Genomic DNA, 22,770 nt, shown 5'->3' on the forward strand with positions numbered 1-22,770 from the left:
GCGGAGTGGTAGCGAGGTGTGTTGGTGAGGCATCTCAGAATGTCACTGGGAACAATGGCGACAGGCCTCACGGCCTCTTGGGTATATCTCACCCAAAGGAAGCACCCATATATGCTGTAACAGTATGAGCAGAAGAGCAGCAGTTTCGTGTCTCAGTAACAAAAGGCAAATCTCCTTACATTCATGTTGTCAGTTGCACATAGTTTACGAAACCTCTTTGTTCTATGTCTGCCATATCTTTTAGGTCGTCTGTGATGACATGGCCCAAATACAGAAATTCATGCATGAATTCCAGACAATGATTTCCGAGGAAAATTTGTGGTTCTGCAATATGCTTAAGCAATCTCGGGAGCAGCGACATGCACTGGGTCTTGGTTTTGTTGTATAGGATATCAAATTCCTCTGCATATCTGTGGCAAGCAGATATGCACAGGAATTTGATTAGTCACTGGAGACCTTGCACTTATGGGGAAATCAGAACCATATCACTGGCATAACAGAGTTTGTTTATTGTTATTTCGCTGATAGTGCATCCGATTGGGAGTGAGTTCAGTTTGACATTCAGGGTAACTGTGTATGTATTAAACAGGTATGGAGAGAGAATTCCCCCTTGCCAGGGCCCATTTAGGAGCCAAGTTGACATCTCACGTTTTGTTTGACAGCAATTGCTGTGTGGGGAACCAGCAATGTAAAATGCCAATTAAACATAAAGGTGTGCCTCTTTTGTGCAGCTTAAGGAAGAGCTTCAGGTAGTTTACTCTGTCAAATGTTTTTCTCACATCTACGAAACATATGAAAACAGGAGACGCTGATGACAGGTATTAGTTCAACAATTCTTTCAGTATGTAGATGGACTGGAATATGTAATTTAGGCCAAAGGCCTAAGCACTGGGACCTGTCAAGTCATTCAGCACAGGATGTAGATGCAGGTGTCGGTTGAGTGGTTGGCTTTAAATCCGAACTGGTTGTCAGTAGTGTGTTGAAAGGGAAGAAGTCTCACTAGAAGAACTGACTCAAGTATCTTCGACACAATTGTAGTACAGTAATTGCAATCAGGCGATAACTGACAGGGTCAGCAGTATTTCACGAGACATAATGACCAAACATAGAATCTTTCCTTGCAGGAAGTCAGACTGTTGATTAAAAAAAAAAGCCATTAGATTTCAAGGTGTTTTTTTTTTAAAGTGAAAGATGGCCTAAAACTTTAATAATTTTAATGCAGTACAAAACCATTGCAATGGGAATAATTTGAAAGGATACATTGCTAAGTTTTTCATAACTGCAGTTGGTTTGGAAAGGAAATAAAAACAACAATTTTAACAGTTATTTACTGGAGAAATTATATCAAGAACTACCATTTACAAGCTTTCTTAACTAGAGACCTTACTTTCACTGGGACATCCTATCTGATATTCCACTGTTATCTTTATAGAAATTAGATACAAATCTATAATGAATTATGGAATGATATTATCTAGGCACTGAAATTTGATTTGGTCACTAGCAACAAATAACAGTACATCTCAATTATATTCTATACCATAAAAATTCCCACACTAACAAAATTCATGTAAACAAAAATATCCTACCTCTGGCTGCTATGTTATTAATGAAATAAAGAAGTCTTATGGCCTTAAATAATTCAATTACAATTTCTGTTTTCTCCAAAAATCATACATATTAAATTTAATGTTCTAACTAAATTATCTCTAAAAAGGAACTTATCACACTCAAGACTCTAGTTTATATTTTATCTTAATCTCTACACTGAATCACTAGCATTGTATTCATTTATAAAAATAAAGTTGCTGCTTGCAAATCAAGTTCCTTGATAACAGACTTAAGACCTTTATAAGTTACATCTCTTTTTCTACTATTACCTAATATGGTGGTGGCTGTGGATAACCCATTCCTTGAGAATTTGCATGCATCATCTGCTGCTGCTGCTGCTGCTGCTGCTGTTGCTGTTGCTGTTGTTGTTGTTGCTGCTGCTGTTGCTGCTGCTGCTGCTGCTGAACACTATTTAAAGATAACTGAGACATAAGGCCTCCTCCTATTAGGTCACCCAGGACCTGTCTGTGTGTGCATTAGTGATCCCACCTGCATCATCATGCGCTGCCTCATCATACTATTAGTACCAGGGCCCATACTCTGTTGCCTAGTTCCCATACTCTGACCACCTCCCATGGCCTGCTGATTACCCATTGTTTGGCCAGGATTCATGGTTTGCTGACCTGGACCCATGGGCTGCATACCAGCGCGTGAATAGCCCTGATTTCCACCCATCATACCCATGGTTCCATTGCCACTTGGTCCCTGCAAAAAATTAACCTTTAAACTACGAAAAATATACTATCATATGCAACAAATCATATCTGAACACAACAAAAACCTATCTAAAATACTTGTCCTGTCTTGTATGTAGAGTATATAAAATTTCATCACACATACTATATATTTAGTAACAATGTTTAATGACACATGAATATAAAAAATAATGGCATATAATTCTACATAAAATCAAGAACAAATTAACTTATAAAATAAAATTCAGATCTCGACATTACATCACAGTATTACACTTGTACCCTAACAAATAAATCAAGTCAAGGGGTGTGGCCTCCCAGTAAGTAATGAAATCCATAAGTGACAAAGGCCCAAAACTGAGTAGTAAAGGTAACAGAACACCCCAGAAATGTAGTGTTATTTCACTGCAAGTTTGGAGGAAGGTTTGTACACTGTTAAATTTAGTAATGAAAGTAAGCTGTTAAATTCAGTTAGGAATGCAACTATACAAGTAAGAACAATTAGATAGAAAAAAAAATACAATATGCACTTTATTTGTCTGTATGTGTTTGACAGCTGATTTTAAACTGAGCAAGTAGTTACCATTTTGTAGTGCATTTTAGTATATCAACATTAAAAATCCAATCAACATTTAATCCAAATCTTCATGTGTGTGTGTGTGTGTGTGTGCGCAGTTTGTAAAACATTTATTACAGCAATGTTGTTATTGTTTTGTTATGGCATACAAAAATTTAAGAAATCATTACACTGTCCAAAACATGTAGTTAGGCGACCATATATCAGTGATTGAAACCATCGGGGATATTAAGATAATCCTAGTTTGGAGTATTATAATGATATACAAAGTGCAAGGTGGAGGACGAGGAGATATTGCTCATGGAAGTACAATACACATGTATTCAACAGATGAACTGAGAACATATACATTTCAGTTCAATAATTTTCACTACTATATTCAAGACAGCATAGCTATGTTATTACTAGTACAGTGAAAATCATTAAGTTTACTTGTAAATATCTTACATTACTTGCCAATGGCAGTAGCAAACACGGAGGTGACAGAAAGCATAACATTCCAAAATGTTAAAAAGATATTATTTGAAAATTTTATATCTGATGTTGTCATGTACTGTATTATTGTAACACTTTACATTCTAATATTTTTAATACTTTAGTATATAATTTTGTACACAGTAAACATCATTTTAATGCATAAACTATCTACTCATCACTGAAATAGCCAATATTAAACCAATATCAACCAGGAGTCTTAGGATTAAAGAGAGTCAATTGGTTTTACATTGTTACTTTTCATTTGTTTGCAGATGCACTTTTTATACCTATGAATGTATAAATTTCATATATACAGTATAGTAGTAGTAGTAGTAGAAGAAGAATTTCTAAAAAAAACTATATACTTTATAGCATGTGTGTATGTGATACTTATCTAAGAACTACAGTAGTGTATTATGAGTTTATAATTTACTAGCTGACAACCCGGCACTGCCCGGAAAAACTCTTAATGACAACTGATAAACTCTCTCTCTCTCTCTCTCTCCTCCCTAACACCTCCTATACTGTCTCTCTCTCTCGTGTCCCAACACCCCCTCTACTCTCTCTCTCTCACTTCCTCTTCCTCCCACTCTCTCTCTCTCTCTCTCACTCTTTCCCTTTCCTGTTATGATAGTTGCTTCGGTTAAACTGCCCAGCATATTCAATGTTTTATATTTCACCCCTTCTCACTCCCCCATTCCTACTGGGACTAAACTTGGACTTAAAGAGCATCGGGAGTGTCACTATTCATCTCGGCAACCTCAACAACCAAGGATTAGACACTAATGTCTGTCATTTCTAACATTTTACTTTTCACCCCTTCTCACCCTCCCCACATCCTATTGGGGCTGCACTTGGACTTAATGGGCATCGGGAGTGTCGCTAATCATGTTAGCGATCTCGAAAACTATGGATTAGACACTAATATCTGTCATTTTCGGTTATTCTTACGTCACCCCCTTCCCACCCCCGTTCCTATCAAAGCTGAATTTGGACTTAAAGGGCATTGGGAGTGTCACTATTCATCTCAGCGACCTTAAAAACTATGGATTAGACACTAATATCTGTCGTTTTCAGTTATTTTTACCTTCCCACCCCTTCTCACCTCCCCTTCCTATTTGGGGCTGAACTTGGACTTTATAGGGCATTGGGAGTGTCACTATTTATCTCATCGACCTCTAAAACTATGGATTAGACACTATAACAAAATCCACCCTGCTTTGCAGCTAAGCCCCGCCCACTGATTATGTCATGACCATTCCTTGAAGCTGATTGGTTGGCAATGGTTTTGAAAAGTTGGTTAATCTGTGGTTCTTTTCATCTTCATTTATTTTGCAATGGTTGTTTTACTAAACTAAAATATGTTCTGCTGATTATCAAAAGGAAATGTTATATTATCCACTAAAATAAAATCATAATACACATCTTCCTAAAACTGGTAAAAAAAAAAAAAAGGAAAATATGAATGAAGTCAGGAGTGTTCTGCGATGCTGCAATGTTGTGTTTTGTAAATGAAGTTCACCTGAATATGGAGGTGAGTCAGTGACACAGGGAATATCTGCATTCAAATCGGTGCATTTGAATCACTGGACAATGATAATTACTGTCTGATATTGTCAAGTGTGTTCACAATTCTAAATTTAAACACAAAGATTTTCTCATAGCTATGCAGACTGGTATTTCATTTTGATTTCAGGAAATTTTACTACATTTTAAAAGTCATAAAATCGATTTCATCGCATACCATTTACACATTCGGAGGGATGACAAGCACTGACTGCACTCTACAAAAACAAAACCAGAATATATCTATGTTCAACTTAAAGTTACTGTATGACATGGTATACGAGTTTATTGGATATAATTTGCTGAGAATTTTCTTAAGGACATTATCTCCTTTCAAAATAACAGGATCATAAAAACACGTAGACCTATAATGCCGTATGTCTTTTTTGTTGGTTTACGCAGCTTATGACATTTGGATTACAGGCCTATCCCTATCTCATATTAAGCCATTTTATTGTGGTTCTTGTTGTGGTTATTCTTGTTTTTGTTGCTGCTGTTATGGTGCTTGTAGTGTCTTAAAAAAATTTTTCATATGGTAACCTAACATTGCAGAATAAACATAGACCTATTCATAAAATACTGATGGAAAGAATTATCTGCCTACTCTTGTTAATTGAAATTTAGCAATTTGTTTTAACTAATTAATCGAGATCTTTATGAATATAGTCTAAGCTAGAATATACTCCTAATAAGAGAGAGAGAGAGAGAGAGAGAGAGAGAGAGAGAGAGAGAGAGAGAGAGAGAGAGAGAGAGAGAGAGAGAGAGAGAGAGATCTTTTTTGTCCAAGAAGGTAATCTACAAAAATTACCCCAAATTCAAGTGATTCATGGGCTAGTCGCAGACTGGTTTGGATCATCTCATACATAATTTCAACTATCATTTTTTTTTCTTATTTCAGTAAGTATCTTATAATGCCTTCCTTCCATAGCCTTCACTTTCATAGAAATGCTACAGCAGCCTTATATTTACTCATCACAGCAATATAACTTGTTATCCCTTTTGTAAATATATTTTCAATTTAGTTCATTGAGAGCAGCTTGATAGTTGTGTGTAAGGCTGAGACAGTTCTATGATTGATCTGTGTGTGCCATCAGCTACGTGCCCACAAGTTTTATTTTTATTCCCTGTGGTATAAGTGGCGTTACAATTACTATGGCCATCCAAGCATGTATATGTATGTGCACTTGCTTACACATGTACATTCCACTTTATGCACATACATTATATATTGCAGAGTTGAAACTACAGTACTATATTAATTAAATCTACTCTATTTCCAACAGATACGGGTAGAAAACTATTTGTATTAAGAAACTGACATGTAGGTCTATGCCCTGTCGTCTCAAAATATAACAAATTGACATATACGCCTATGCCCTGTCACTGCCTCAAAATATAAGAAATTGATGTGTAGGCCTATGCAATATCACTGCCTTAAAGTATAAGAAACTGACGTGTAGGTCTATACTGTCACTGCCTCAAAATGTAAGAAATTAACGTGTAGGCCTAATCTGTCAATGATATTAACATTGACATGAAGGATTATGAACTGGTGGCATAAGTCTATGCTTCATTTCAATTAATGTGGTCTATGTGAGATTGCTTATGTAGGCCAACATCAATTTAAAAGAAGAAAAAGCAAGATCCTTGTGTATTTAAGCTGCACATGATAAAACAAAAAGAGATGCACAGACAAAATTATCCAAGATCTTCATAATGATATGCATATAAATTAATATATCTTTTATCGGAGATATCAACTGCATACTTCACAACTCTGGGAACTCAAATCTGTGGTGTCATGATTCATGCACGAAACTCAACATTACCAAATGGAGTCAAATCTATACTGGTAATCATTTGGACTGTTAACTAGTGTGACCGCAAAGCTAGGTGGATTTTGCTATAATATCTGTCGTTTTCAGTTATTTTTACATGACATCCCCTTCTCACCTCACCCCCCCTCCTATTGGGGCTAAACTTTTACTTAAGGAGCATCAGGAGTGTCACTGTTCATCCCAGCGACCTTGAAAAACTATGGATTAGACACTATGTCTTTTTCAGTTATTTTTACACGTCAACCCCCTTCCCACCCCTACTCACCCCCCTTCCTATAGGGGCTGAACTTGGACTTAAAGGGCATCGGGAATGTTATAAACATCTCAGCGACCTCTAAAACTATGGATTAAACACTAATATCTGTCGTTTTTGGTTATTTCTGTATGTCACCCCTTCCCACCCCTTTTCACTCCCCCTTCCTATCGGGGCTGAACTTGGACTTAAAGGGCATCAAGAGTGTCACCATTCATTTCAGGGACCTCAAAAACTATGGATTAGAAACTAATATCTGTTGTTTTCGGTTATTTACATGGCACCCCCTTCCACACCCTCCCTTCCTATCAGGGCTGAACTTGGACTTAAAGGGCATTGGGAATATCACCATTCATTTCAGAGACCTCAAAAACTATGGACTGGACACTAATATCTGTTGTTTTCAGCTATTTTTACATGTCACCCCCTTCCCACCCCTCCTCAACACGCCATGCTCCTATCATGGCTGAACTTGGACTTGCAGGGCATTGGGAGTGTCACTGTTCATCTCAGCAACCTCGAAAACTATGGATTAGATACTAATATCTTTGGTTTTCTGTTATTTTTACATGTCACCCCCTTCCCACACCCATCCCCTTGGTGCCAGTGATGCCTTACTACCACAGTATTCAATGCGTTTCAGAATTATTCTGGCACACATACACATACATCCATTTTTATATATATAGATTGTTAAAGAAAAGAAAGGAAACGTTTGTATGGGTATGTAGTCACCAATTTTTCCCAGACACAATTTTGAAAATTTACTCCCTTTACAAAGCCTGTGAATAGTAATAATTTTCATATGAATAAGAATGATTTTCATTATAAAACAAATACTTGGCAATTGTTTGATTCATTCATAGAAAGAGAATGTAGCACGGCAAAAACACACCCAAAGAGTGGCTTAGCCAGGTTGCCATGCAGTAATGCTACATTAAAACATCAATGATTGAATTTAACATGACGTAGTCTCAGGACGAAACATGAAATGTTCAAATGAGTAAGAGAAAGGTATTGAGCAAGGCATGACAAGTCAGTTAAAAGGTTAGACTGGCAAAAAATTGGTCGTGTTCTTTTTTTGGGATCCGCTTTGTTAGCTCACTTACCAGAATATTTTGTTAAAAAAATTTTCATTTTTCTGAACTCTGGAGTATCCAATAAGCAACAAAATCCTATAAGCTGAAGTCTATTATGCTGAGGTGCCATTTTTCATAACTACAGCATTATTACAAGCACCATCCCTCACTAAAGGATAATCCTATACTAAAGGATTTTGAATTACAAGATTTGCTAAGACTTTTTTTTTTTTTTGCTCATGTGAAAATGGAAAAATTCATGTTCACTACAAAACAAGAGAGAGAGAGAGAGATTAATGGTAAAAATAATGCTAAAAATATCATTGGTTAAACTTTTGCAAGACAGTGACCCAGCATATAAGGGTTATGAATACTATGTGTAGTACACATCAACATACAATACAAACTACTAAATAATCAGATGCCAATGATATGAATACTTTTCCTTCCTTTTGAAATTTCATTAACCATATTGATCTGGAAACCGCAAAACTTAGCACCCAACAGGCATTTCATCTCATCGATGCTAGATAAATGGTACTTTTTTCATTTGTCATGAATTTACTGTCCATAATTCTATTATCTATTAGAAGCCAAAAAAGAAAAAAATAAAACAACTCAAACAAAATAAACTGACACATCCATTATGACACAAACAAAAAGGCATGAAAACTCCAAAATCAGAAAAAGTCAAGAAGAATGTGAACAATACCCTAAAACTGGTGGAAATAAATTATCACTATTTTTCTAGTTCTTGCTCTGGCTGGTGTCTCAATGACCATGTTCACAACAAACACTATTTTAGCGGTAATACTGTACCGTTATTCTATTTAGAGCTTCAGCATAAATAAAATCTTTTTTGGTTTCTGCAACTTCAAAAAGCCTTGCAGCCTACCACTATACTCAGCATAAAATGTTATAATGACTGGGCTGCAGCCTAACAAAACTATAACTTTTAGACAACCTGAAAAACATTTCTCCTTCATTGATTGAAACGATTATGTAAATGTCCTGTACCAAGACTAATAATAATAACATCTTCATTTCAGCTCAGGGTCATATATATGGGATATACAAAGTGGATACAGAGCAACACACACAATCTGGATACACACGATAAAATTATAAAAATGAAAATTGGCATTATCCACACAGTTGTCCAAGTAGTGGCAAAAATAGTAAGTTACAATAATGGCAATGACAGTACTAATATTGAGAATAGTGGTAAAAATACAGTATTAAAAAATTATGACAATTAGAAACAGATTGCATACAAATGAATTCCAGCTATGGACCTTAGGTGGTTACAGAAGTCATGTCCGGAGGGCTAAATATGAAAAATGAAAGAAGCAAATCTTAATACAACAATGATAATAATAAAAAAAAAATAATCATAATAATAAACAGAGTAGTACAATAAAAACAAGAGCACTAATAATAATAATAATAATAATAATAATAATAATAATAATAATAATAATAATAATAATAATAATAATAAGATTCTGCAGATGACACATTAATACACTGCAAAAATAAGGAATAAGTATATTCAGTAACTCAGGCCACCCCAGTGCAAAGGTAGATAATACCATTAATGGAACAGATGCCTCATTAATCCATCTTTTCCCCAACTTTGATCTTCTTGCCTCACTGCTTAGGATGCATCATATAAGCAATCTGCTGCCACTTCCCAGTCGGGTTATCAGACTGGACATTGTTCACCTAACAATGATTTTTAAATTGTCAAGGTGGTTTTCTACGAACATCTGCATGGCAGAGTAGTAGCGAGGTGTGTTGGTAACGTGTCTCAGAATGACACTGTGAACAACGGTGATATGTGATGACATGGCCTAAATACGGAAATTCATGCATGAATTCCAGATGATGATTTCCGAGGAAAATTTGTGGTTCTGCAACAAGCTTACGCAATCTTGGAAGCAGCGAAAGGCACTGGGTCTTGGTTTTGTTGTTTAGGATAACAAATTCCTCTGCATATCTGCAGCAAGTGTCAATCAGTTGCTGGAGACCTTGCACTGATGGGGAACTCAGAACCATATCATCAGCACAACAGAGATTGTTTATTGTTGTTTTGTTGATAGAGCATCCATTTGGAAGTGAGTTCAGTTTGATATTCATGGCATCTGTGTACGTATTAAACAGGTATGGAGAGAATGCCACCTTGCTGGAACCCATATGGGAGCCAAAATTGTATGACAATACATTACCCCATTTGACACAGAACTGCTGTGTGAAGAATCAGCAATATAAAATGCCAATTAGATATAGAGGTGTGCCTCTTTTGTGCAGTTTCATGAAGAGCTTCAGGTAGTTTACTCTGCCAAATGCTTTTCTCACATCTACAAAACATAGGAATACAGAAGAGGCTAATGATAGGTAATAGTTCAGCAATTCTTTCAGGATGTGGATGCAGTTGTTGGTTGTGTGGTTTGCTTTAAAAATGAACTAGTTGTCAGTAGTGTATAGAAAAGGGAGAAGTCTCACTAGAAGAACCAACTCAAGTATCTTTGACACAATTGTAGTAATTGCAATTGGGCGGTAATTGCCAGGGTCAGCTGCATCCTTTAGCTTGTTTTTGATTAATGGTATTATGTGAACTACGAATTAGGAGTCTGGGAAAAATTGGTGAATTATGCACGCACTGAATAGGACAGGTAGCAAAATGTGTAAATTATTTGGTGGCAAAATTTGAAAGCTTCTGCAGGAAGACATCGCAGCAGGACGATTTATTATTGGGTAAGTTGTTTATGGCATCACTGATGTTACCTGGCGTTATGCGACTGGTGAAATTAAATTGAATGTTTTCAGTATGGAGGTTATCTATTTTCCCTTCGGGAGTAATGGTCGTTTATACAATTCAGGACAGCGCTGAAGTGATCGCCCCACATTCTTGCAATAGCCTCATTGCCAACGGCATCTCCTACTCTCTCTGATAGCTTTGTAGATTTGGGATTAAGGGATTGAAGGCCATTCCAAAGACAAGGGTAATCGCCAGACTATAATTTTCTAGACAGTGCATCTGTTTTTCATTTAGTCTGCGATGCTTAAGAGCAAGTTTGAACCGCACTCTCGCCTCTCTCATTAGCAACACAAAGTGTCCTTCCCTCCGGCTACCATTTTGCCTCCACAGTAAAAAAATTTCTTGTGAGTGTGTATACAGATCTTTGACCAAGTCATTCCAGCCAGGTATGTTACAAGTGTTGCCTTGACAAAATCCAAAGGTGTCCCTGCCGGAGGCAAACACAGCAGATTTTATTATTCAAATAGAATTCTTTAAGATCTCTCCTGTGGTGGTCACTTCTACATTTTGGGTTAGTGCAAAGTAAGGCATCTATCTACCCGCTGAACTACTGTACTGACCGCAACCTATTTTCCGGGGTCACACTAAAGGATCTGTTTTCTGGTGGTTTTTAAAGTCCCAGTTCACAGCAGATAGGCGACCAGTCAGGGGTTTCACAGTAGGGAGGGATGGGGTATTGAATGACATCTGTAAGGTGATGTGATCGTAGCCTGTTGCAAGATCGTAGCGAATGTTGCAGGCCACAACTGATTCATAAAGGTGAGGAGATGTGATGCAGTGATCCAGCCAGGAGGTTGTAATTGTGTCCGTTCTGTTTCGCACATAGGTATAGGAAGAGGGAGGGAGGAGCATTACATCGCTAATTTGGAGAGCACGATTTTGACAGAAGCGAGTAAGGTTGCTATAGAACTGTTTTATGGGATAAGAATTAAGGTCCCAATTATACAAATATGATCAGCAGTAGAATCGTGAATAATGCTGAGTAACTCACCAAGGATCATGCAGAATTGATCAAAATTATTGTTATTTTCCCAGGGCATACAACCATTAATTATTAGGATCTTAGAGTCCCCTCTCGTCACTTGAAGACCGAGAAATCTATCACTCCTATAGGTCATCACATTCACTATATTGTCTAAAATTTTACGCCAGGGGAAAGAAAGGCCCCCTTTTTTGGGCCATCAGCTATGATGCAATTTGTAACTTGCATCGATGAAGTCGAGAAAGCTCTGAAGTCTTCATGCACTGAATTGCAAGTGTCAAGGTCATGTTCCGAAAGAGCATTTCTTGCAATGCAATGATGCCTTTGAAGCCTTTGCAAAACATGTTTAAGAGAGGAGTGTTCTGCTTGATGCCAAAAATATTTCATAAAATATAAATACTTAATTTAAGATTTATTTTTCAAATACTTACCTCTCCATTACATAGCTTTTACTACCACTGGCTCAGAAGTAAAAGCTACATAATGGAGAGGTAAGGTTCATTTCAAAAATTAAATTATATCTACTGTACACATGGCTACTGACGATGTTGAGAAATTAAAAGAGTTGATTTCTTGGGTGAATGGGGGGTTGGCTGGCTGGGGTGGGCAGTCACTCACCATGGGAGGTGGGCTGGAACTTGCTGCAGAATGTGAGCCTGTGCCTATAACCATGCAAGAAGCATCGAAAGTTTCCCGGGGGGGGGGGTCTCTGATTAGGCTACATCTTGAGACTTTTATATTAGGACTGAAGTTCTCATCTTTAAACACACTGAGGTGACGAAATATGCAGGTAATCCTGTAAGCCACTTTATATTTAATTTTGCATGGGAGACTGTGGGAGGTAAGAGGCTTGGAGCCTATGAGAAACTTGACTCCCTAGTATGGCGTCTAGCTTCACGGATGAGCACGTGAATCACAACATGACATCTCTTCTCAGGTTTCGGGTGAGGTGATTCACAATTGTTGGGTTTCGGTCCAGTGGGCAAGTGAGAGGCTCTTTTTTTTTTTTTTTCTACTGGCTTGTGTCTGCCATCTGCCTAACCCATCATATCATTATCATCATCATCCACCACAGGGGTTGGGAGGGAGGGATAGGGTTGGAAGACTCATGAGGACTGGTGATCTTAACTAAGGAGCTATATTCCACTGGAGGCACTAGAGAGGGAGGAAAGGTTGGGAGCCTATCAGTCCCCTCCGATACGTCCATGGGTGATGCGGGTTGCTTCATCCATGGGGGAGAGGGCATTTTCCACTTTGGGGGTTATGGTCACCCAGACCTCACTTAGCAACCCCATTCCTCTTGTGTTGTTGGGAGGCAAGGAAACAATAGATCCCTCTTTCAAAGATGTCCAGTGGCTTACTGTACGACTGTCTAATGATTACTGTATCCCTTTGATCGCATTCCAGATCAGTGAAAGACTGTTATTTGTTTCCACAGTTTTAATTTACGACTGTCAACTGATTCAAGCAGTTCTGTGATCATGTCCCAGATCAGTGAAAATTTGTCATCTTTCCTCAACTTTCTCATTTGTTTCCTCAATTTTTATTGGGAAAGATTTTGCCATTTAGAAGGCAATTTCTACCATATCGTACACTGCAGGCATGCTTGGAACACCAAGCCCCTTTGGAGGCAGATTGTAAAGGTCACAGGCATAGATTCTCACCATGCCGGTCCTTAGCTATGCAGTGATATATGATATTTTCTTGTGAGAGGATAAGCTTTTCGTGGCTTGCTCTCAGAGAAAGTATTCTTGTATCAGGTCTTTGCATTCTGCATATGCAATATTAATTTCCTCATCAGTGAAGGATGCACTGACTGACTGTAAAGCAGACTCAAAGTTGGAACGGTTCGATTGGTATCGTATTAAGTACTACAGGCAGTCCTCGGTTACCAGTGGGGGTTCCGTTCTGGGGGGTGTGATGATAACCGAAAATCGCCATTAACCCAAAATCGGTGATTTCCGGCGCCTTTTTGGCAATTTTCAGGGGCTTATCGGCGCTGAAAAATGCCGATTTTCGGTTAGCGACGCCTCTGTTAGGTATGTATCAGCGCCAATAAGCGGAAATCGGCGATTTTCGGCGCTGATAATTGCTGATTTTCGTCGCTAGACGAGCGCCGTAAAACCGGATCGCCATTAACTGGGGACTGCCTGTAAAGACAATTGCTCACTAGTGCGGAACTTGTGTGTGAGGCAGAGGTACCATTCGGTGCCAGGGTCACTGACGCGCGAGTTGGAGGTTGGTCAGATGACATTTTTGTAGTAAGGGGAGGGCCAAGCACTAACGCATACACTGCACAGCTGCACCATTTCCCAGGGCCAATAAACCTCGAGAAGTTTAACCCTGAAGGATTTCAAAGGCACTCATTGGAGCAGAATGTAGATTAATATATTTGCAATTACACAACGCTATCTGGCTTACATGCTGGGTATTACTTAGAGACATTATTAACACTGCCTTCTATGAGAGGTATAATCCCCAAGGATGAAAAACCCTTCTTTTTTGGTACAAAACGTGAGAGAGAAAAGTCTCAACAGCCTGAAAATACCAATAGTGCAGTAATTATTGTACATACCCAAAGTAAAACTCCATTTTAAACTAGGAAACTCACATCACAATATCTGAAAGGACCTTTTTAAACACTGCTTTCTCCTAGAATACACTTGCCTTTACTTTGGAACTTTTGTGTTGTGCAGAACTCATCACTTTCTTTAAAAAAAAAGTACTTGTTAATAAGGTAGGTATAACAAATTCATAAATCGCTAAAGTTGTTCAAATTTTTGCTTAACAAGTTACAATATCTGTAAAAATGAAGTTAAGAGAGACTAACCTGCAAGTACTGTGGCCGCTGAACCAACTGGGACTGTGCCATGCTCTGGCCTATGTAACCTGTTGGCTGTTGCTGTCTCATTCCCATCATGGCTGGATTACCCTGATAACCACCTTGGTAGCCTTGTCCCATTATGCCAGGCCCTCCAGGACCTCCTGGAACTGTAGCTCCACCAGGACCTGGACCCTGATTCATCATCTGACCACTAGCCATAGGTGGTTGCTGATATGAACCATACTGGGCCATACCACCCTGACCAGGACCCTGAGGTCCTCCAGGAGGAGGGCCACTAGGACCAGCTGTCCCCATAGCTGAGTACATCTGACCCTGGCCTGGCATTCCTTGGGGCATGCCACCTTGTATAGTTCCAGTGTTACTGTACATAGGTCCCTGTTGAGGTCCTTGGAGAGTTGGTCGCAAACCAGACCTAAAATGAACAGTCAACATCAATTAAACCAACAACAATCAATGTTACAGCTTTTCCTAAACAATTTAAAAATTTCCTATGCTTTTACCAGCTATACAAATTCAAGGAATCCCAAACAAATAATTTTTGTAAAGCAAGAGCCAACTGTATTTAAGATAAAACTCATGAAATTGTTGTATAGCATAAATATTCATTTGTCATGTGACGTCATGAGGGATGATTTTTGACCTGATTCCAGAATACAAAATCACAAAATGTGCACAGCATTCCCAAACTGCACCCTACGAGCATTCCAAACTGCAGCCTAAGAGGCCAAGTTATATCACCCACTGAAACAAATAAGCTATGGGTCACATATCAAGGTAATTAATATCGGCTTTCAATATACAGAATACAGTAGTGTACTATGATAGACTACAATATAAAATATATTTACTTGAGAAAGTAAAAAAAGATATTAATAATACAAAATAAACATTGAAAAATACTTATTTTATTACCAACATACACACTATTTGTGTTTCCAGGATGTTATCATCCTGAAAATACATGGAAAGTAGAAGTTTTTATGTCACACAGTCCATTTTTAACGTGTATTTATTAGGTGATGTAAATCAATTATATTTGTAAAGCCATTTCTCCAACACTTTTTCCAAGGAAATTGCTGTTCATATTCACAACAAAGGGGTAGGCATGAAGTAAGTGGACAAAAGATAGAGAGATAACAGGAAATGAAAGAAAATGCTCCCTAGTTGGTGGTAGTACTTCAAAACAACAATTTTCATGTTAGAACTGGTTATTTAGTTTTTTGCTCACTGGACTTCAGGGAGGCTGGGTGGGTATTATGAATGTTAACTAAGCAAATCAATAACTGTAATATCAAAATTGTTATTATATCCATGAATCTTACCTAACATTCACAAAGCTGACTACCACATTGACATGGATGGTGAGATGGTACAGCACTCAGCTAAGGACAGTAAACTCAACCCCCCAAAAAACATGAATGATTTTGAAAGCAAACCAACAAATTATTCTTGCCTGATGTTGTTAATCCCACTGGCAGTCTCTGCTCCAATAAAGGTTTGACACTGGGGATAATGGACCTTGTATTGCAAGCCATGTTTGTAGGTACCATTATAGAGGATGGGGATTGCATGATAAAGTCACGTACAATCTCAGAACAGACCAGATTAAACTAAAAATACCTATCAACAGCAGGTACAGTACACTCCTATACACAACACGTGCACCTTCATGCTTCCTTAACTCAATACTATACCAAGATTTTAATGCAAATGAGGAAACAATATCCTTGTTGCAGTTCCTGCTAATCCTGGAAGTAATGAAAGAACCTAATTTGTGACAATTTTATGAGTGATTACCACGCCTTCTAAGTACAGACACAGAAAGGGAACTGCATTTCCATGTGCCCCATTACTAACATTTTCTAATGACGACAACTTCACATAATCCAAAACATATCCACATCTCATGCTTCATGTGCCATTCAAAAAGCCAACCCCACTGGAAAAGGTGTCCACCTTGCTATTCTTTTTGCTGTGGCTAGTACTATCACAGGAAGGACTTTAAATGTTAAATCCTTTCAAGAGGCTTTTTCTTACTGTTCTAAAGGTGGTCTCACCAAGAATCCTAGAACAACATCTAAATTTCATACCAACTTTCTTATAAGCAGATTATGGTGATTTGTTTCAAAAGATCTACAGACTTCTCAAATGTCCTCATCGTTACAGATACCAACATTAAAAAGACCTCCAATTTATGACTCAGTAACAGAAAGTTTTTTTTTAGATTATCTGAGGAAGTACAAAAATTTCATGAAGTTCTCTAGAGGTAAGGGAGCAGGAAATCTTTCTAGAATGACACCAATTCTAGTAAGAGTAGCCATGTTGTAAGTAAGGTTATCTAGCTGACTCTCTCTGGATGAGCAGAGATTTCCAAGACAGACTTTGAAAAACACTTCCTGCTTAAAGGATATGACTGAGCCTCTCAAAATGGTTAGCTGAAGCATGAGAGGCTTTGTGAAATCCCATCCTATGTTTGCTTGAATGCATTTGGCCTTAAAGATAGGAATCAAGGCCAATGTATCACAGAGACATGAGGTCAGGCAACCATTCTCTCTGTGGTCCCCATGGGGCTATGAGGCTCAGCATTCTCAGGATTCCAGAATCTGTTTAGAGGATTTCCAAAGAGTGAAGGAAGGAATAGCCCAACTGACCTAATGTGACTTAGTAAACGGCAAGCGCGGGAGAGAGGTCCAGGAAAAGAGGGCCCCACTTTACAGCCTCTTGGGTCACTGTATCACACACTGTATGCTGCCTGACTATGCACTGCTGCCTGTGCCCGTCACGCGCAAAATTTAAAAATATTTTCTAAATACTGTCGTACTGGTATCCCACTGTAATTTCGAAACCATCTGAACTGCTAACCCCATCCAATTTGATTTATTGCAAAATGAAACACTGTAACTAAAAACACTCTGTATGTGTATATATATATATATATATATATATATATATATATATATATATATATATATATATATATATATATATATAGATATATATATATATATATATATATATATATATATATATATATATATATATATATATATATATATATATATATATACACACACACATATATATATGTATATATATACATATGATATATATGTGTATATATTATATATATATATATATATATATATATATATATATATATATATATATATATATATATATATATATATATATATATATACAGTACAACCCGTATTATAGCGTTCTCACGATTATGAACTCTCATTCATTTCTCTGTGGGCAATATCTACCCATTATTCACTGAAAAATTCACCCATTTATGTATTTTTTCACTGAGAAATATTTACTAATTACTGTGTTTTCATATAAATTTCATGACTAAATGCACTTTTTGTGATAAAACTATTGAAATACTCAGGTGTAAGCATTTTTAGAGGGTTTTTCTTGTGTTTAAACTATCAAAATAGGCAGTTGAGTATTTTGAGGTTTTTAAGTATTCGCGGGTTTAGCTATTCGCAGGTGGAGTGCAGTGATTCCCTCGAAATACTGGGGAGTTTACTGTGTGTGTATATATATATATATATATATATATATATATATATATATATATATATATATATATATATATATATATATATATATATATATATATACATATATATATATATATATATATATATATATATATATATATATATATATATATATGTGTGTGTGTGTGTGTGTGTGTTTGTCTATGCATAGGGTACAGAGAGGGGTGGCTAACCAGCCAACTTACAATGGGAATCTAGTGCAAGCATGCCAACTATAATTCCAAAACATGTTTCTCTCTAGATTATGAAAAATGAGTCATGGCAATACTGTATTTTCCAAGAAAAAAGTTTACTTTTTCTTATATATTCACCTGATCATTCCTTGACGTGGCATACTACTCATCGTGCCTCCTGCCATGTTAGAGAATCCTTGGCTAGTTGGCTGTCCTGTTATCATAGCAGGCCCACCTGGGTGACGCTGTCCTAACATCTGACGAATAGCAACCCTGCTGTGGGATATTGTAGGCTGAAACCTTGCACCACCAGCTAAAAATGAATGAGATAAACAAGGTATAATTAGACTATAAACATCTACATTAATAAGGAAAAATAAGTTTCATGTAGCTGACAACAAGCCATTTAATATATTGATAGTTATATACCTAATCTTTAAAAATAGCTTTGTGCATTCCAGGGTAAAGGAAACTCTTTAGCCCTGGCAGGCAACTCTCCTAGGACAAGGACACTCCAAAATCAAACCAGAGGGTGAAAGGAATCCTTTAGCCTTGGTAGGCAACCCATCTAAGTGAAAGTTACTCTGATTACAAACTCTGTTCTCTAACCTTGGGCTGTGCCATAGCCATTGTATCATGGCCTTCCATGATCTTGGGTTTGAGCTCCCTTGCTTGAGGATACAACCAGTCATTTATCCTCTTATTTGTTCACTTTGCTGTTTTTCCAAAGACTGTGTATGGAAGTCTGATGAGAAGGCAAAAGTCGCTTGGTGGATTATCAGGAAAGCACCCTCTTCTTTTCTTAATCTCTTCCTTATCAGCTTTTTATAATTTCTAAATCCATCCAACTCCACGTTGTTGAATAGTTGCTTCCAGCACTTTTTCAAGGACTTAAGGTCGATTCCACATATCCTTTTCATGAAAAGGTTGTAAAATGTAAGTACTGATGTTATTTTTATCTGTTCTGTTGATTTTTTAATCCCAGGGTTTGGTGGACCAGACATGAAGTTCTTTTTTTTAAGATTTTTAATACGTTCCATGGTGTCTATTTGTTTGCTCTTTACCATAATCCAGATACTGATAACTCGATATACGACTCTCTTGGACTGGAGAGGACTAGTATGGCTCAGTCACAGGAGACTACAATGCAAAACACAGAGAGTGGCTTTGTTCAAGTCTACTGATCAACATGGCAGACCTACTCTTGAGTTCTAAGTATCTGATTTTATCCAGCTAACTGAGGAACCCACACACATTTCTGGTACAGTAATATATTAGACCTCATATTCACAGATGTCCCGGCTATCATTAAGTCCAAGGTCTGTGAGTATATAGGCACTTCCGATCTTTGTACCACTGAGATAAACATATTTGTTAATCAGCACATTCTTATTGCTACTGTTGGAAAAATGGCCTGGCTGAAATCTAGATCCAACTGGGATCACATTATTGTAGCTTGTCAGGCACTGAATATTTCAGATGAACCTCGCCATGCTACAAACAGAATTTACTGTGAGAAATTACAATTCCTTAAAGAGGAAACTCACATAAATTACTCAGCCTCGTCTATGGTGGACCAAATTGGCATCTTAATTCTTTAAAAAGGAATACTGTTGATGAGGAGACTCAATATGTACTTGAGCATGATTTAACTGAACCCAGTAGTGGCCCCGAAGTTCCCCAGTGATGTTAGTCAAGAAAGAAGGCAGTCAACACCGCATCTGTTTTAATTATAAACAAGTTAAAATGGTGACTAAAACAGGCTACTTTCCTTTGCCTAGGGCAGAAGACTGCAGACAGAGTTGGATTGGCCAAATTTATTGGAAAGTTGGAGTTTCACCCCAGGCAAAACAAATATCAGCTTTTGTAACGGTGATGGCCTATACAAATGCAAAGTCATGCCCTTTGGGATGAAGAATGCGAATGCCACCTTCCAAAGGGTGATGAACCACATCACACAGGATTTGGAAGGGTGCATAGTCTATATTGACAATCTGATTATATTTAGAGATGACTGGGAGATGCACCTAAAAAGACTTGAGGCCTTGTTTAGGACAAGATGGAAGGCTGGCCTTGTTGTGAATATCAAGAGGAGCAATTTTGCTCAGGCAAAGGTTATCTATCTTGGTCATGAAGTAGGCCTGGGCAAAACTGCTCCCAAAAAAGCAAATTTTGAAGAAGTAGTAGACTTTCCAGCCCCCAGAATTAGAAGAGGAGTTAAATGCTTTTCAGGTATAGTCGATTATTGCCAACAACTTGTTAAAAATGTTTCAGAAATTGAAACTTCTTTAACAAATTTATTAAGGAAAAATATAAGGTTTGTATGGACTAAAGTATGTCTGGAGGGCTTTGAAAAACTGAAGGCTGAGGTGATTAGTTATCCTCTATTGCAATCACCCTTCAGATTAGCTACAGACCATCAAATCTAAATTCTAAACTCTTTCTGAACTGACTTGGTGTTTGTTGTTGAACTAGCAACTTGCATTAAGAACTGTATCCACCTCTCCAAATTTCAAGGTCTATGATTCAACTAGGATGACCCATAAGAAGCCAATTTGCAGACACAGCTATACAACCCATAAAAAAGTTCTTTATGCAAAGTGAAAATGGAAAAATGAGAAAACAAACCAACCTGGAGGCAATGGTTGCTGAGAATAATAACCTTGCTGCTGTTGTGGTGGCTGTTGCTGACTAAACCCTGTTCCCCATTGTGCTGGATTAGGCCCAGTGAATCCAGGTCCACTTGGGTAGTTCATATTAGGCATAGTTGGCTGAAAAGATAAAAACAGTTTGGAACTGATGAATATAAAAGTACCAATAAAATGTTGATGGAAATGCAAATGGCAATAATGTTTTTTTTTCTTTTTTGCAAAAAGCACTCATTACCACATTAAGAGAGAGAGAGAGAGAGAGAGAGAGAGAGAGAGAGAGAGAGAGAGAGAGAGAGAGAGAGAGAGAGAGAGAGAGAGAGAGAGAGAGTTTTACTAAACAAAAAACAAATTACAGAGCCACTCATGTCATACTTATAATAAAGATTTTGAAAAACAAATATTGTTTACCAATTTTTCAATTCAAAATATATGAATAAGTCAATAAAAAAACTCTGCAAACTCTACTAGTAAGGTAACTTATACAGGTTCTAAACAGAAAATCAGCACAACAGGAAATTTACAATATTTGTGGACTTCAAGAATTCTCATGGTTGCCAATCCACAAAATAAAACCAACACATTACCATGCTTTGTCAGCAAAAATGTACCAAAAATTATAAATGCCATTTTTATAAGCAATCTCAAAAATTGTGATGCTTGACTTGAAAGTGAGACTCACACATTAAGTTCCCTTTTACTTATTCTTATTGTAAATCAATCTTCATACACTGTAACAAGCAGAGAATGGAGAGAAAAGGACTTGCATACCACAATATCTAGCATCTATGAATTATACGAAACATGGCTTGAAATATGTCATGTTTACAAGAAATAACAAAACTGATACAACTATTTATGAGGGAACCAAATGAAAGCTACTTAGCTTTGGTTGTTAATTCCTTGGTGATTAGGTGAAGCTTTGGTATGTCACTTTTGAAATACTCAAGTTTTCATCAACTCATTAAACAGTAACACAAAAAAAACTTGAACCACTACGGCAAATAGATGAAATTTCCATCCTATAACAAAGCTATAGGAAGGCAGCTTGAATTGACTCTGATTTGGAGATGGTAATAGTAAGGTCTTGACATGAGTTAAAGAGAATAAAAAACTATATAAGACCAAAGTTGGCAACTGAACAGCAGAAGGTTGAAAATGTAAAAAAAAAAAAAAAAAAAAATATAAAACAATCAGCAACAACAACAAAGCTTAGTACAGTAACCCTTCAATCTTCTAGATTAATATAGCCACGGGTCTGTTGGATAATGGTAAAATTCGGATAAGGGGGAGTAAAATAATCTAAAGGTTTGAGCCTTGTTAATACCACATAACTGTAAACAGTCAATATGCTTATAAACAACAATCATCATACTGTAGACTGAAAACTTTATGCAAATGCAATTAATATAACAAAAAATATACTCTCTCAGTACCATACATATCCTTTAATGAAATACGAAATACTGCTCTCTCTCTCTCTCTCTCTCTCTCTCTCTCTCTCTCTCTCTCTCTCTCTCTCTCTCTCTCTCAGTACCATACATATCCTTTAATGAAATATGAAATACTGTACCATGAACATAAAAATAAAAACTCCAAGAAGTTCACAATGCCTCTGAATGTGAGCGTGCAT

General features: G+C 37.2%; 1 pseudogene; it reads right to left on the reverse strand.

Moving 5' to 3' along the window:
- Positions 1-1,729: 1,729 nt before the first annotated feature.
- LOC136835260 (mediator of RNA polymerase II transcription subunit 12-like protein) overlaps positions 1,730-22,770 on the reverse strand; it is a 195,010-nt pseudogene continuing 173,969 nt past the window's right edge.

Source organism: Macrobrachium rosenbergii, chromosome 55, assembly GCF_040412425.1.
Source record: "Macrobrachium rosenbergii isolate ZJJX-2024 chromosome 55, ASM4041242v1, whole genome shotgun sequence".
NCBI lineage: Eukaryota > Metazoa > Arthropoda > Malacostraca > Decapoda > Palaemonidae > Macrobrachium > Macrobrachium rosenbergii.